This window comes from Thamnophis elegans, chromosome 6, assembly GCF_009769535.1.
Source record: "Thamnophis elegans isolate rThaEle1 chromosome 6, rThaEle1.pri, whole genome shotgun sequence".
NCBI lineage: Eukaryota > Metazoa > Chordata > Lepidosauria > Squamata > Colubridae > Thamnophis > Thamnophis elegans.
In genome coordinates, this window is record NC_045546.1 from 72,668,359 (window position 1) to 72,684,304 (window position 15,946).

A 15,946-nucleotide genomic window follows, 5' to 3' on the forward strand; every position below is an offset into this window, starting at 1 on the left:
ATTTAGGTGTTAAGACCTTTCATATAAGGATGATTCCCTGCCTGATGAGGAACAGGAAGCCTTCATAAAAAGTAAACTTCTTAACTCCTAAAATGATTTCATTCTGCAACTGCAAAGGCTGCCTGCCCAAAACCATTGCTTGAAATAAGGGTATCTTAGTGACTCTTTGCTCACAAGTTCTTATAAAACAATTTCTAAGCTGAGTCCTCAGCATCTTTAGATACAGCTAAGAAACCTCCTATTTGAAATCCTGCAAAATAGATTGCAGTGTAAATGGCATTGAACTGGATGAATGGCTTGTGTAAGGTTTCCTTCTAAGCACTCATCCCTCTGGGAAACTCTATTTCGGAAAGTCTGGTTTTATTATGCTCATGGAGAGACACATGACTAGCGCATGGACCGGAGTCAAGAAGAGGTAGAATTCTTGTTACAGAGAACATGGTCAAAAGGTTGTCATTGCCAGAGCAGGTGAATTGCATCCTGTGAATGGCCTTCAAGGGTTTCTGTATGACTGAAATGCAGCGCAGCCACAATTAGCTTGAATGTAGGTTTGGTGATGAAACTGAAGTTGAGCATGATTGAAGACTACAGGTATTCTAAGAGGTATTCAGTGCCTTCATATCAACAATATAGATAAGATTTACCTTACTGGATTAGAGCAAAAAGTTCAACCGGCCCAGATGGTTAAAATAGCCTGCCAGATTTCTCTCCCCCCCCCCCCAGGAATTGACAGGTAGGGTTTGTTACATTGTTTGCAGAGGTGGGTTCCTACCAGTTTGCACCTATTCGGTAGAACCGGTTCATCAAATCTACCGAACCAGTTAGGAGAGGTTCTACCAGTGGACCCGGAAAACAGGCCACACCTACAGAAGAAGTTCCAAAATTTTTTGAAACCCACCACTGGTCCTTGGATATGATTATTCTACACTATCATGCTGATATTTATAAAACTCAGTGCATCTTTGAAAGGTAAGGATGACTACTGCATTTGTGGTGCAAACAGAACATTGCGTGTGTTGAAGTTGTTTTAACGCAAACCAAAGATGCCTTTTAAAAAACAAGTTTACAACATATTCTTATGCATGCCAGTGCTGTGTGTGAGGTAATTTAAGGTGGTTCTGACAAGTGTGGTCGGCATCTTCATATCCGGTCACATGGGTGGCAAGCCACTCCCACAAAGGAGGCCACACCCACAGAGTAGGTTCGAACAATTTTTGAAACCCACCACTGATTGTTTGCCTTCAACATCCAGCGATCGCAGCCTAAGAACACAGGGAAGCAAAAAGGGGACATCTTCTGGTTCTAGCCTCATCCACTGTTTCCCTGGGGAAACCTGGCACACATGCCCCTCATGGAGCAAAGTGGCCAGTTGTGCTCATGATGACAGAGCAGCTACACCCTTCCCCTAATCATTTCCCAACATGAAAATGGCTCCATTGTCATTACAGTGCTGAGATTGAATTCGTCTCATCAAAGCGGAGGGTGACAGGTGCCTCAATACACTGGTGCCAAGCACAGAGGCAAGAAGATTAGCAGGCCACTGATATCATTATTTCCGCCTATCACAGATTCGGCAGGGAGGCAATTGTAATTTCTAGGTTTATTAGTCTGCATTGGAAGGGGGGGGAAAAAAAACACCACAATGATAAACCTCAGTATGACAGCCAGGCATTTGTGCAGCAAGTGCTGTCATAGCGACACTTACAAAATGCCAATGCGGTTGTGTCCTCCTAATCCCCTCTAATGGAGGTTAAAGCACTGCACAAAAAGCGCTCTTATCAATGATCGGAGCACTAATAACATTTGCATTTTTAACACAGAATCTTCCATGCAATTTTACCAATTAACATTGCTTTGGAATAATTCAGGTAAAATGTTCAGCAAAAATGTTGGCCTCTCTCCATCTTTCTTATTGCTGTTAAAAAAAATAACAAGGCAGAGAATTCTATGAATGATGCCTGCCAAACCTAGATAAATTTTACTACCTCCCCAAATGTTCTTTGCTAACCAAAGAGCCAGGTGCCTTGCCATTGTTAGATTTTAACAGCCCTGTTCAAATCCTACCCAGATTTCCTCAAGCGTCATACTAGAACAGTGTTTCTCAACCTTGGCAACTTGAAGATGTCCGGACTTCAACTCCCAGAATTCCCCAGCCAGCGAATGCTGGCTGGGGAATTCTGAGAGTTGAAGTCCGGACATCTTCAAGTTGCCAAGGTTGAGAAACACTGTACTAGAATCTCTCCATGCAGAGATCTTGATTTTAAAGCAGTCTCTTTTCCTGCTGCCAAAACCCATGACTGGAAGCCTTGGGAAAGGCAAATAAAATATTCACATCATATAGATAAAGGAAACCTGTAGGAAATTAAAAAGACTGATGTATTCAAGTGCTGATGGAAACTTTGTGCTTGCTTTCCCTCACCCCAGTATCAGTATATTTCAGGTCAATACCAGATTGCAGTAATTGTCATTTCTCTGTTTAATCCATGCAAACAAATTTCAGGAATCTCTTGAAGTTAAAAACCTCCCATACAACAGGTGTTAAAACTCCCATCCCTCCCCCCTACATTTAAGAGACCAATTAAGAAGACTCTGTAATTCCATTCTTGAGTGACTGCCACTGAATTCAATTTCTTTCAGGTCAGTGAATATAATGTGAAGTCATTAACTAAAAGGTCAGGGACAGCATATAAAATATATACACATGGTGGAGCCTGCAATAATTAGTACACACATCACATGTGCGGTTATTGTGGCATATGTTGTAAGAAATCTTAACAGGATTAGATGATGGTAAATGTTTGGCTGTGTTTGACTTAAATTGGTTTTCAAAAAGAGCCCCATGGCATCTTCCCAGGTCATTGACAATTTAACACATTGTACAGAACCCCAGTGATTTTTCAATGGGGTTTCTCAGAGATCTGAAGAATGGACAAACTTGCATGAAAATGTTCTTCTCCCATTAACATTTTTCCTTTATTATATAGTATTGAAGAACATTTGAGTTTTCCTGGGTTTGCTGAGACTTTGAATGAACTCAAAAAGGCTTCACAGTGCGGCGTTGTTGCCACACTGGAGGGCCGCTCATGTGTCCTTGGCCGAATCAAAAGGAAAACACCAGGCAGAAATCCTCAGGATGAGCGAGCTTCGAATGAACATCGAAGGTCTCTTTTATTAGAAAAGTTAGTTACAGCGTCATCAAAAGAAGTGTATCAGAAGGCATATATAATCACACATGATACAAGTAAACTAATTAAAAGTTCACAGCATTCTACAAATAAACCAATAGAAAATCGCATCATGGCAAAGGGTGGGCAAAGTGGGAATAGAAAGTTACAAGCTGTATGGCATTGGGAGGGGAAAGGGGGAATAGAAAATTACAGCACAGCATAGGGGGGAGAAGGGGCAGGTGTGGGAGTAGCTGGCTCACATAGTTCATGAGGCTGCATAGTGAGTCCTGACCGTTTAGGCCGGAAAGATGTTTCTGGTACGATGTCTCTCCATCCCTGTGTGTGTGTTTCAGGCAGGCAAAACCCGCCCTGCACACACACACCCGGAATGGATTCCAACATCACAGCTCCTTCTCCAAGAGCAGAGGGGCAGCTGTGAGCAAAAAACCGTTGCACAGATTCATCTGGTACGCCGGTTATATCCAATCCTAGATTGGAAGGCCCTTCAGACAGTCATTTCACACTGCAGGTAACCTCATGAATGGACTGTTTCAGTATGTTCTTTGGGGGGGGGGAGCTGCCCTTGAAGACCATTTGGAAATTACAGCTGGTCCAGAAAATAGCAGTGTAGGCAGCTATGGTCATGCTGTGATATGTTCCGGTGACTCCACTGCTGTGAGCTGCACTGGCTTCCAGGTGCTATTCAAAGTGCTGGTTGCCACTTATAAAGCTCTTTATGGCATAGGACCTGGTTCTGCCTATCTATTAAATTGGGCAGGGGTGTGTGACCTGGGTCCTTTCAATTGAACAGTGTGATGTATTGGGAGCTGAGAAGTAGAGAGGCCCTCTGCTGTAGAGAAATTGCCCTTGGATGCATATTATCAGCTTCCTTATTTTTATCGTTTATTTTTGTATTTATAAGCAGGCCAAGGTTATTTAGAGTCAGTGATCTTCCACACTGTAGTAAACAAACAAATTCGATGCGGAAGGAAGCATGAAGTGCTCCAAAATCTCCTGGTAGACGGCTGCTTTGACCCTGGTCTTAATGAAGTACAGTGGTCCAAAGTCCTGTTGCTCAGTGGTCCAAAGTCCTCTTTTCTGATGAGAGCAACTTTTGCATCTCATTTGGAAACCAAGGACCCAGAGTATGGGGGAAGAATGGAGAGGCCAATCAAGCACAGTAATCCCACGGTCATTTAACCAATTTTTGGTGCTTTTGGCAAAAGTTGCTCTCATCAGAAAAGAGGACTTTGGACCACTGAGCAACAGTTCCCAGTATTTTGTATAATTCAATTGTTCTAAAATGTTATACAATCCTCAATTTACTTCTTTGGGGACCATCTGTAACACGAAAAAAGTGTCTTATGATTGGTCCTCCAACTTACAACCATCACAGTGTCCCCATCGACATGTAATTATCATTTGCAACCTTCCCAGCCAGCTTTTAACAAGAAAATTCAATGTGGAAGCTGGCAGAGAAGACTGCAAATTGAAGTCATGTGATGTCTCATTTAACTACCATGGTGATTAATAGAATTACTCTATAGAATAGAATTCCTTATTGGCCAAGTGTGATTGGACACATAAGGAATTTGTCCTCGGTGCATATGCTCTCAGTGTGCATAAAAAATACAGTCATCAAGAATCATAAGATACAACATTTAATGACAGTCATAGGATACTAAATAAGCAATCAAAACCATACTAGGAAACTAAATAAAACAATATAAATCATAAAGATACAAGCAACAAGGTTATAGTTATAAGTAGGAGATAGGTGATAGGAAAGATGAGAAGAATAATAGTAATACAGTCTTAGTAAATAATTTGACAGTGTTGTGGGAATTAGAGAGGCCCTCTGCTGTAGAGAAATTGCCCTTTGATGCATATTATCAACTTCCTTATTTTTATTATTTATTTTTGTATTTATAAGCAGGCCAAGGTTATTTAGAGTCAGTTATCTTCCACACTGTAGTAAACAAACAAATTCGATGGAAGTATTCGGAATCTTTTTCACTTTTAATATGTATAGTACATTTCAGTATATGGTGTTGCGTAATTCTTCCTTTTAAACAAATGATGTAACTCTCCTGGGAATTCTTTCTTTTAATGGAGGTAGTATATAGGAATAAAGATATCCCTAAAGTGGTATGGAGGAGCACAACGACTAACTGCATTAGACAATGGACAGGACTAATGTCTACTATATGTGTAGCACAGGATAATAATGGCTGAGAACTGGAGCTAATGTGAAAACTCTTTCTGGAAAATGTAACCATGGCACTCAATTAACTTCTAGGTGATTAATTTTACCTCCCCCCCATGTTATGCTGCTTCTAAAATTGATCAATATCAGGACCAATAGTCATGATCCGTTCTGTGTTACACTGGAATTAGAGGAAATAAACTCAGTATTAACTATTGTGCAGTAAGAACAGGATCTTTCATAAAGTGGTAGCAGTCTGGAGAGAAAAATGTCTTTGAGCACAAATCAGCCAAAGTTAGGAACCAACTCCAGTCCAGAGAAATTTAAATACACACGCTTTGTTCTTCACTAGGAATCAATAGGATGTGGAAGTGTTTAAGCTTGGTTGAATCACATCCACATTTTAAAGCATGTTGGCCACAGTAAGAAAGTATAACCAAATGCTCAAGTCAAGAGGAAAATTAATAGTGGGGGCTATGGAAAGAAAAGAAGACATTTCAACAGTGCTCCTGAAATAATAATTGATCTTTGGCTCCCTCAGTGACAACTGGGGTGATTTCTATCAGAACTGAATTGACAAAAACTGTTATGCTTAAGAATGTGTGCCTTATATCCTGTTTTACATATCCTTATATCTTTTACCTTGTATTATTTTGGATAATAATCTTCAAGGCACAGGAATGTGTTTACTACATTCCTCCCTTCCTAAACAGTAAGATAAAATGTTTAACTGAATGAGGTAAATACAGGTGAAATTCGAAAAATTAGAATATCGTGCAAAAGTTCATTTATTTCAGTAATGCAACTTAAAAGGTGAAACTAATACATGAGGTAAGACTCATTACATGCAAAGCAAGATAGTTCAAGCCGTGATTTGTCATAATTGTGATGATTATGGCTTACAGCACATGAAAACCCCAAATCCACAATCTCAGAAAATTAGAATATTGTGAAAAGGTGCAATATTCTAGGCTCAAAGTGTCCCACTCTAATCAGCTAATTAAGCAATAACATCTGCAAAGGGTTCCTGAGCCTTTAAATGGTCCCTCAGTCTGGTTCAGTAGGAATCACAATCATGGGAAAGACTGCTGACCTGACAGTTGTACAGAAAACCATCATTGACATCCTCCATAAGGAGGGAAAGCCTCAAAAGGTAATTGCAAACGAGGTTGGATGTTCCCAAAGTGCTGTATCAAAGCACATTAATATAAAGTTATGTGGAAGGGGAAAGTGTGGAAGAAAAAGGTGCACAAGCAGCAGGGATGACGGCAGCCTGGAGAGGATTGTCAGGAAAAGGCCATTCAAAAGTGTTGGGGACTTTCACAAGGAGTGGACTGAGGTTGGAGTCAGTGCATCAAGAGCCACCACACACAGATGGATCCTGGACATGGGCTTCAAATGTCGTATTCCTCTTGTCAAGCTGCTCCTGAACAACAAACATCAGAAGCGTCTTACCTGGGCTAAAGAAGAACAGGCCTGGTCTGTTGCTCAGTGGTCCAAACTCCTCTTTTCTGATGAGAGCAACTTTTGCATCTCATTTGGAAACCAAGGACCCAGAGTATGGAGGAAGAATGTAGAGGCACAAACTGCAAGATGCTTGAAGTCCAGTGTGAAGTTTCCAGTCTGTGTTGATTTGGGGAGCCATGTCATCTGTTGGTGTTGGTCCACTGTGCTTCATTAAGTCCAGGGTCAAGGCAGCCGTCTACCAGGAGATTTTGGAGCACTTCATGCTTCCTTCCACAGATGAGCTTTATGGGGATGCTGACTCCATTTTCCAGCAGGACTTGGCACCTGCCCACACTGTCAAAAGCACCAAAACCTGCTTCAATGGCCATGGGATTACTGTGCTTGATTGGCCAGCCAACCTGCCTGAATCTATGGGGCATTGTCAAGAGAAAGATGAGAGACATGAGACCTAACAATGCAGAAGAGCTGAAGGCCACTATTGAAGCATCCTGGTCTTCCATAACACCTCAGCAGTGCCACAGGCCGATAACTTCCATGCCACGCCGCACTGAGGCAGTAATTGCTGCAAATGGGGCCCAAACCAAGTACTGAGTACATATGCATGCTTATACTTTTCAGAGATCCGATATTGTTGTACGTACAATACTTGTTTTATTGATTGCATGTAATATTCTAATTTTCTGAGCTTGTGGATTTGGGGTTTTCATGAGCTGTAAGCCGTAATCATCACAATTATGACAAATCACAGCTTGAACTATCTTGTTTTGCATGTAATGAGTCTCTCATATATTAGCTTCACCTTTTAAGTTGCATTACTGAAATAAATGAACTTTTGCACGATATTCTAATTTTTTGAGTTTCACCTGTAATTAAAATGTCGCAATGTAAGGTTAGATGCAAAATAGCAACAAGTCTGATCATAGTTATCATGATTGTCCTCATTTAAATGTAATGCTCAGTTCTTAAATGTACACATTTCAAAGTTTATAGGCTTACGAAAGATCAAGTAAGAATTGAACATTTTGGATTTTAGGAGTCTTGTTAAATCCCAAATTTTGGCAAAATCTGATTTGAACAATAAAAAGGCACAGAGAATAGTGAAATGCAGCTATTGCCCATTACAGTTTGTTGCCCCCTTGCAAATTAATACCACCCACATTGCTAAAAACAAAGAAATAGTAGCAGATATATGCATCCAAGCATGCCAGTAGATCAAAACAACAGCTAAGGCAATAAATTACCATCTGTTTGGCAACACCATTCATCCTTTACTCCCTTCAATACCAGATGACTTGGCTTGCTTGTGCTTCAGCAAACCCGCACACACAGTATTTTTGATGGAATAATGGGGATGGCATGTTAGGAACCATTTCACTCTTTTTTGGAGAGACGGTTTCTATTCATCAAGCAAAGTGCATACAAAAAATGTTCAAAAACAGGAATTCCCTGTCCAGATCTCATTATGCCTTTAATCAAGTAAACTTAAAGGTATGATTTTTTTGAAGGATTTATTTACGGTATATTAAGTAGTTAATGCTGCTGACTTACTTTACAACCTTGTTCGGTTTATGAAGCACATTGAACCCGATGGTGTTATGTCTGACGAGGCGGAGTCATAACATCAGGTAGATTTGGGTGATGTGTTGATATTAAGGATGGCAACTCCCTCTCTGTCCATTTCTGGAGAAGAATCAGTGGTGGGATTCAAATAATTTAACAACCGGTTCTCTGCCCTAATGACCAGCTGGGTAGGCGTGACTTGGTGGTCATGTGACTGGATAGGCATGGCCAACTTGACATCACTCAGGTCAATGGGAACTTCGCCTTAGCTGTCACAATGTAATAAGGGTTAACCAGAGAGGCAGTTTCTGTAAGCAGGGCAATAAAGATTAGACTAGAAACAACACCCGAATGTTTCCTTCCTGCCTTCCTTACAGGATTAGCCTGTAAAGTGGGGAAAAAACAAAATGAGATTTCTTCCAACAACTGGTTCTCCTAACTGCTTAGAAAGTTACGAACCGGTTCTCCCAAATAGGTGCGAACTGGCTGAATCCCACCACTAAGAAGAATGTTCCATAGCATCACCTTGTCTATCATTTCAGGTAGCCAAATCCTTGGGTAGCTTTGCAAACAATAAAGTCTCCTTCGAGTTGAGCAGGATTTCTAGTGACTTTATTGCTACAGCTATTTAAATTTTGTCAATTAAAAATTGATGATTGCACGATTTAAGATTTATTTTCTTTTTATACAGGTGGAACTCGAAAAATTAGAATATCATGCAAAAGTTCATTTATTTCGGTAATGCAACTTAAAAGGTGAAACTAATATATGAGATAAGACTCATTACATGCAAAGCAAGATAGTTCAAGCCGTGATTTGTCATAATTGTGATGATTATGGCTTACAGCTCATGAAAACCCCAAATCCACCATCTTAGAAAATTAGAATATTACGTGCAATCAATAAAACAAGGATTGTACATACAACAATATTGGATCTCTGAAAAGTACAAACATGTATATGTACTCAGCACTTGGTTTGGGCCCCTTTTGCAGCAATTATTGCCTCAGTGTGGCGTGGCATGGAAGCTATCAGCCTGTGGCACTGCTGAGGTGTTATGGAAGACCAGGATGCTTCAATAGTGGCCTTCAGCTCTTCTGCATTGTTCGGTCTCATGTCTCTCATCTTTCTCTTGGCAATGCCCCATAGATTCTCTATGGGATTCTGGTCAGGCGAGTTTGCTGGCCAATCAAGCACAGTAATCCAACAGTCATTGAACCAGGTTTTGGTGCTTTTGGTAGTGTGGGCAGCTGGAAAATGAAGTCAGCATCCCCATAAAGCTCGTCTGCAGAAGGAAGCATGAAGTGCTCCAAAATCTCCTGGTAGACGGCTGCTTTGACCCTGGTCTTAATGAAGCACAGTGGTCCAAAGTCCTGTTGCTCAGTGGTCCAAAGTCCTCTTTTCTGATGAGAGCAACTTTTGCATCTCATTTGGAAACCAAGGACCCAGAGTATGGAGGAAGAATGAAGAGGCCAATGAAACACAGTAATCCCACGGTCATTGAACCAATTTTTGGTGCTTTTGGCAAAAGTTGCTCTCATCAGAAAAGAGGACTTTGGACCACTGAGCAACAGTTCCCAGTATTTTGTATAATTCAATTGTTCTAAAATGTTATACAATCCTCAATTTACTTCTTTGGGGACCATCTGAAACACGAAAAAGTGTCTTATGATTGGTCCTCCAACTTACAACCATCACAGTGTCCCTATCGACATGTAATTATCATTTGCAACCTTCCCAGCCAGCTTTTAAGAAGAAAATTCAATGTGGAAGCTGGCAGAGAAGACTGCAAGTTGCAGTCACGTGATGTCTCATTTAACTACCATGGTGATTAATAGAATTACTCTATAGAATAGAATTCTTTATTGGCTAAGTGTGATTGGACACATAAGGAATTTGTCTTCGGTGCATATGCTCTCAGTGTGCATAAAAAATACAGTCATCAAGAATCATAAGATACAACATTTAATGACAGTCATAGGATACTAAATAAGCAATCAAAACCATACTAGGAAACTAAATAAAACAATATAAATCATAAAGATACAAGCAACAAGGTTATAATTATAAGTAGAAGATAGGTAATAGGAAAGATGAGAAGAATAATAGTAATACAGTCTTAGTAAATAATTTGACAGTGTTGTGGGAATTAGTTGTTTGACAGATTGATGGCATGCGGGGGGAAAACTCTACCTGTGTCTAGTTGTTCTGGTGTGCAATGCTGTATATAATGTCATTTTGAGGTTAGAAGTTGAAACAATTTATGTCCGGGATATGAGGGGTCTGTAGATATTTTCACAGCCCTTTTTTTTGACTCATGCAGTATACAGGGCCTCAGTGGAAGGCAGGCTGGTAGAAAGTGATTTTTCTGCAGTTCTAATTATCCATTGAAGTCTGTGTCTGTCTTGTTTGGTTGCATGAAATGACTGTGATAAAGTCAAAAATGTAGGTTTGGCCACATGAATGCCTCATTTAAGGATTGCACTGCTTAACAGTGAATTTTCTGCTCCTTATTGTGGTTGTAAGTCAAGGACTTTTTGTATTTCAGTTTAAATATGCATTATAAATGAAACTAGAAATACTCCACTAAATTGTTGACACCCAAAAAAATTCTTGTTACAAAAGTTCACCTAGTAACCATTTGCAATGACAGATGAGTGGCTATATGAATTTAAGAAATAAACTGTAAACTCATATTAATATTTGAAACCTATTGTATTAGGTAACACATGAAACAGTAAACACTATTCTAAACTAAAAAAAACATAAAGAGTTTAACATAAATAACAAAATTACTGGCATCATTGTCCCGATGTTCACAAGAGCAGATCAAGGTCATGCAAACTGCTACAGGAACTTCTGAGATTAGAATTCAGATCTTCCAAATGTCTTTAGTACCGGGCTTCAGAAATAAAATGGAATACAGTTTTAATGAATAATATAAATGTATCAACAAGTGAAAGCCTGCAAATTATTGATATAATCACTTTTGTGATTAGGAAAACCACAAGACCCTGGGCATACAATAACTATTGCTGTTCTGTTCATCTATGTTCTTTTAAATAAACAACTGTAAACGTGTAGGCAAGAAATATACCTTGCCTTTTCCCATAATATTTCGTTAAATGAAGCATGAGTTGAAATATTTATATCCCACTTTTTCATACAAAAATGTGCATTCAAAGCACTTACCTATCTCCCTCAACAGTCTAGTAATAGCCAGAGAATCATTCACACAGTCACTTTCTTTTTATTTCCCTGAATTACACAAAGTATTTTTTTATATAATACTGGATTTCCTTCTCCTTTCTTTTATAATAGAGTAATGAAAGGGTGGAAATTGTTTGTTTGGTAACCTATTTATCTTCTAAAGCAGAATTCTTGCCTCTCCAATTATTTTTTTTACTATTCTTCCCTAACTGGGTTTTAATTGCAGCTTTTGGGAAACACAGTGCTGGGAAGTCAATATAAAAGCTCTATTGCACCTGATCACACAAAACACAAAAATTGTGCCAGCTGTGGAAATTCTCATAAGCTCAAGCAAATATCTCACACTAAAATCTCTTTCTAGAAATAGTATGATTTCAGTCTGCAAGTGGGGGAGTTATGTGATTGAATGTTTTTACTGGAGTCTTAAAGTTATCAAATCTGTGATAAATCCCAAAACAGTTACCGGTATTTAGTTAAAAAATTAAAGTATATGACAATGACTAATAAAATGTTTGGATTTTACTTCTTCAACCCCATGTCTGAAACAACATCAAGTGGCCAATCTGACATGTAGATAATATATTAGATTAAAATGTTCGAAAATATGGTTTCTGGTGCTCATGAGAATTGTCTTATTAGCTTTCCAGATTAGGGCCAGAGGCTCATTTGTACAACCAGAAATCATCTTAGAACTTGTGATCAATCAGGTGATATTTTATAACAATAATGTACATATAAGAAAGTTTTTGATCATTTACAGTTTTTTTTTACAATAGATTATATTTTTTGAATAACGTGTGTATAAAAAAGAAAACATTGTTTTAATATATTTTGAATATTTTGTGTATGCTTCCTAAAGTCAGATGTTTGTGAGATTGTTACACATATAAATTTTACAAACATCCACAGTTCCTAATATATATGCTCTGTGTGTATTTGTGTGTGTGTGTACCTGAAGTGATATATCTTTATGATAGTGTATGTCAGTGGTAGGTTTCAAAAATTGTTCGAACCTACTCTGTGGGTGTGGCCTCCTTTGTGGGAGTGGCTTGCCACCCATGTGTCTGGATGGGAGTTGCTTGCTGCCCATGTGACCGGATATGAAGATGCCGACGACACTTGTCAGAACCACCTTAAATTACCTCACACACAGCACTGGCATGCATAAGAATATGATGTAAACTTGTTTTTTAAAAGGCATCTTTGGTTTGCGTTAAAACAACTTCAACACACGCAATGTTCTGATTGCACCACAAACGCAGTAGTCATCCTTACCTTTCACAGAGGCACTGAGTTTTATAAATATGAGCATGATAGTCTAGAATAATCATATCCAAGGACCAGTGGTGGGTTTCAAAAAATTTTGGAACCTCTTCTGTAGGTGTGGCCTGATTTCTGGGTCCACTGGTGGAACCTCTTCTAACCGGTTCGGTAGATTTGATGAACCAGTTCTACCGAATAGGTGCGAACTGGTAGGAACCCACCTCTGGTGTATGTGGATGTTTGTATTCAATAATACAAATGAAGGGTACTAAGTTCTTTTTTAAATGAATATTTCCGTGAGATAAATATTGATGGTAAAACTTTTGAATTCATTATCCAAGTCTGTTCATGACTGAGTCCAATTCTTACTATAAATTAATAAAGATTTTGAGACTAGAGAATTCTCATCAGGAGGCTCTCCGATTGCTTTGGTGAGATGTTCAAAGTTGATTAACAATGTAGAGATTTGCATCTCAGATTATCTAATAATGAGAAATGATGAATAGATATCGACTACTGTATGTATTGTCCTTTGCTACCTGAGTTATTAAGATTTTCTCCTGGTTAAGATTATTGTACAGTTGGTGCTGTAATTAATACTATCTGTATAATATCCTCTTTGTTGGAGATGTTTTTAAAAACTCTGGTACTTTTAGTAATCTTTTTACAGATGAGCTTTATTCTGAAGACAAGTTATATATGAGGTGTGGCAAAATTATGGCCCGAAGGCTCTTCAGTTTCATTTTAGAAGTCTTTCAAATTCAGATTGCTGTCCAAAAGATTAAGACCATGGTAAAAAGACAAAAAAAAGAGAGACAAAATTATAAAAACTTGGACCAAAAATAGGCTGAGGATAAGAACATTATTTGATGTATTTAACAAATATTAAGTGGTATATCTTCATGCTAGATCAACTTTCTTGTTGCTGAAGAAGCTGAAGAAGCTTCATGGATGAGAAGCAAAATGTCTTCAAAGAAAAAACAAGAAAGTCCAGTTGACTCCTGAAAGAAATCACCTTTGGGAGAACCATGACTGAGTGACTGAGAATCTCTACAGACTTTGAGAAATTTTAAGTTGCATTCTCCATTAATGATATCATTCTAAATGGTAAACAATAAAGTCAAATCTCTCTTGAATCAAGCTCAACTTTCATTGATATCATGATCAAGTCCATGCATTTTTATTGAAAGCCATGTGTGACTGAATTGCTATGGCTTTCTTCTTGAATATTTTTGTTGCTTCCCAGTCTAGGCTGCAGCCTTAAAAAATCCCACCGAAATAACTAGGGTTGACCCTGCTTAGTTTCTGAATCCAGACAAGCTGTGATGCCATCAGCAAGACTGAGGTCTAAGACTGACATTCAACATAACCTTAAAGCAGTGTTTCTCAATCATGGCAAGTTGAAGATGTGTCAACTTTAATTCCCAGAATTCTGGGAGTTGAAGTCCACACATCTTCAAGCTGCGAAGATTGAGAAAGCCCTAAAGTGTGACTGTCCACCTTACTGTTAGTTCAATATTTCTACTTTACTAAGTTGGAACTGGTAATTTGGATATAATTTTTAGCTTTTTTAAAAGAATGGTCAATAAATTGATACGCTCAATATAGATGGAAACTATTTGGAAGCCAAGCCACTGCAGATATTAGAACTAGATAGGGAACATCTATTTACAGATTTTCAATGAAAAAAATTGCAAAGAAGATAAAAAAAAGTACAAAACCTTACCAGAATATTCTGAACTCTTTAGAATTCATTCTGCAAGAATAGAATAGAATAGAATAGAATAGAATAGAATAGAATAGAATAGAATAGCAGAGTTGGAAGGGACCTTGGAGGTCTTCTAGTCCAACCCCCTGCCTAGACAGGAAACCCTATACCGTTTCAGACAAATGGTTATCCAACATGTTCTTAAAGACTTCCAGTGTTGGAGCATTCACAACTTCTGGAGGCAAGCTGTTCCACTGATTAATTGTTCTAACTGTCAGGAAATTTCTCCTCAGTTCTAAGTTGCTTCTCTCCTTGATTAGTTTCCACCCATTGCTTCTTGTTCTATCCTCAGGTTCCTTGGAGAATACTTTGACTCCCTCTTTTTTGTGGCAGCCCCTGAGATATTAGAACACTGCTATCATGTATCCCCTAGTCCTTTCTATTAAACTAGACATACCCAGTTCCTGCAACCGTTCTTCATATCTTTTAGTGTCCAGTCCCCTAATCCTCTTTGTTGCTCTTCTCTGCACTCTTTCTAGAATCTCCACATCTTTTCTACATCGTGGTGACCAAAACTGAATGCAGTATTCCAGGTGTGGCCTTACCAAGGCATTATAAAGTGGTATTAACACTTCATGTGATCTTGATTCTATCCCTCTGTTTATATAGCCTAGAATTGTGTTGGCTTTTTTGGCAGTTGCTGCACACTGCTGGCTCATATTTAAATGGTTGTCCACTAGGACTCCAAGATCCCTCTGACAGTTACTACTGTTGAGCAAGGTACTTACTTTTTTCACCATTGAATTTCATTTTGTTAGATTTGATATGGATTTGAAATGTGGAATCTGACTATTCATAGTCAGATTTATATCATTCCAGGCCAAAATAAGTTCAGTTGTTTATACTGTAGCAAAGTTCAGGCTGAAGACATAGGTTCAGTGGAAATACAGATGAGCATCCTTTGGCTTCAAGCGGGTTGTTGTTGGCAGAGAAGGATGAGGTGATGAACTGGATAAAGTGTAAGAAATGTATGGAGTGACAAGGTAGAAATGTTTTTGCTTAACTGGACAAGCAGCAGTTGATCTTGATGATCCTATCTTGGTAATGGAAGATGTCGTGTAAATGCAGAGCACTCTGGGATATCTCTGAAGCAACTTTTTTCCTTTCAGTATGTAGCAATGGGTAGCCCTACTATCTGCCTCTTTGATAAGTAAATGCATGCTGGTTTTAATTTCTCTCTCACTTCAGCTTTCCTTCAACTGATTTGCCTTTTACTCCATGTTTGCAATATATATTCACTCTCCCTGCTCAGGGACCAGAGAGTTAGTTTCTAGGTCCCCTAGTTACTCAACCAACTACTTATAC

At 38.8% G+C, this 15,946-nt stretch overlaps 1 long non-coding RNA gene across 2 annotated transcripts in view; it reads right to left on the reverse strand.

The window, feature by feature from the left end:
- Nucleotides 1-10,783: 10,783 nt before the first annotated feature.
- Nucleotides 10,784-15,946, reverse strand: part of LOC116510473 — a 42,787-nt gene continuing 37,624 nt past the window's right edge. The window contains exon 6 of one of the 2 annotated variants that reach the window (XR_004255648.1): nt 10,784-11,302. This is a non-coding gene — a long non-coding RNA (uncharacterized LOC116510473). Of the gene's footprint in view, nt 11,303-15,375; nt 15,590-15,946 lie in introns of those variants that run through there. The other variant, XR_004255647.1, reaches the window with a different exon arrangement.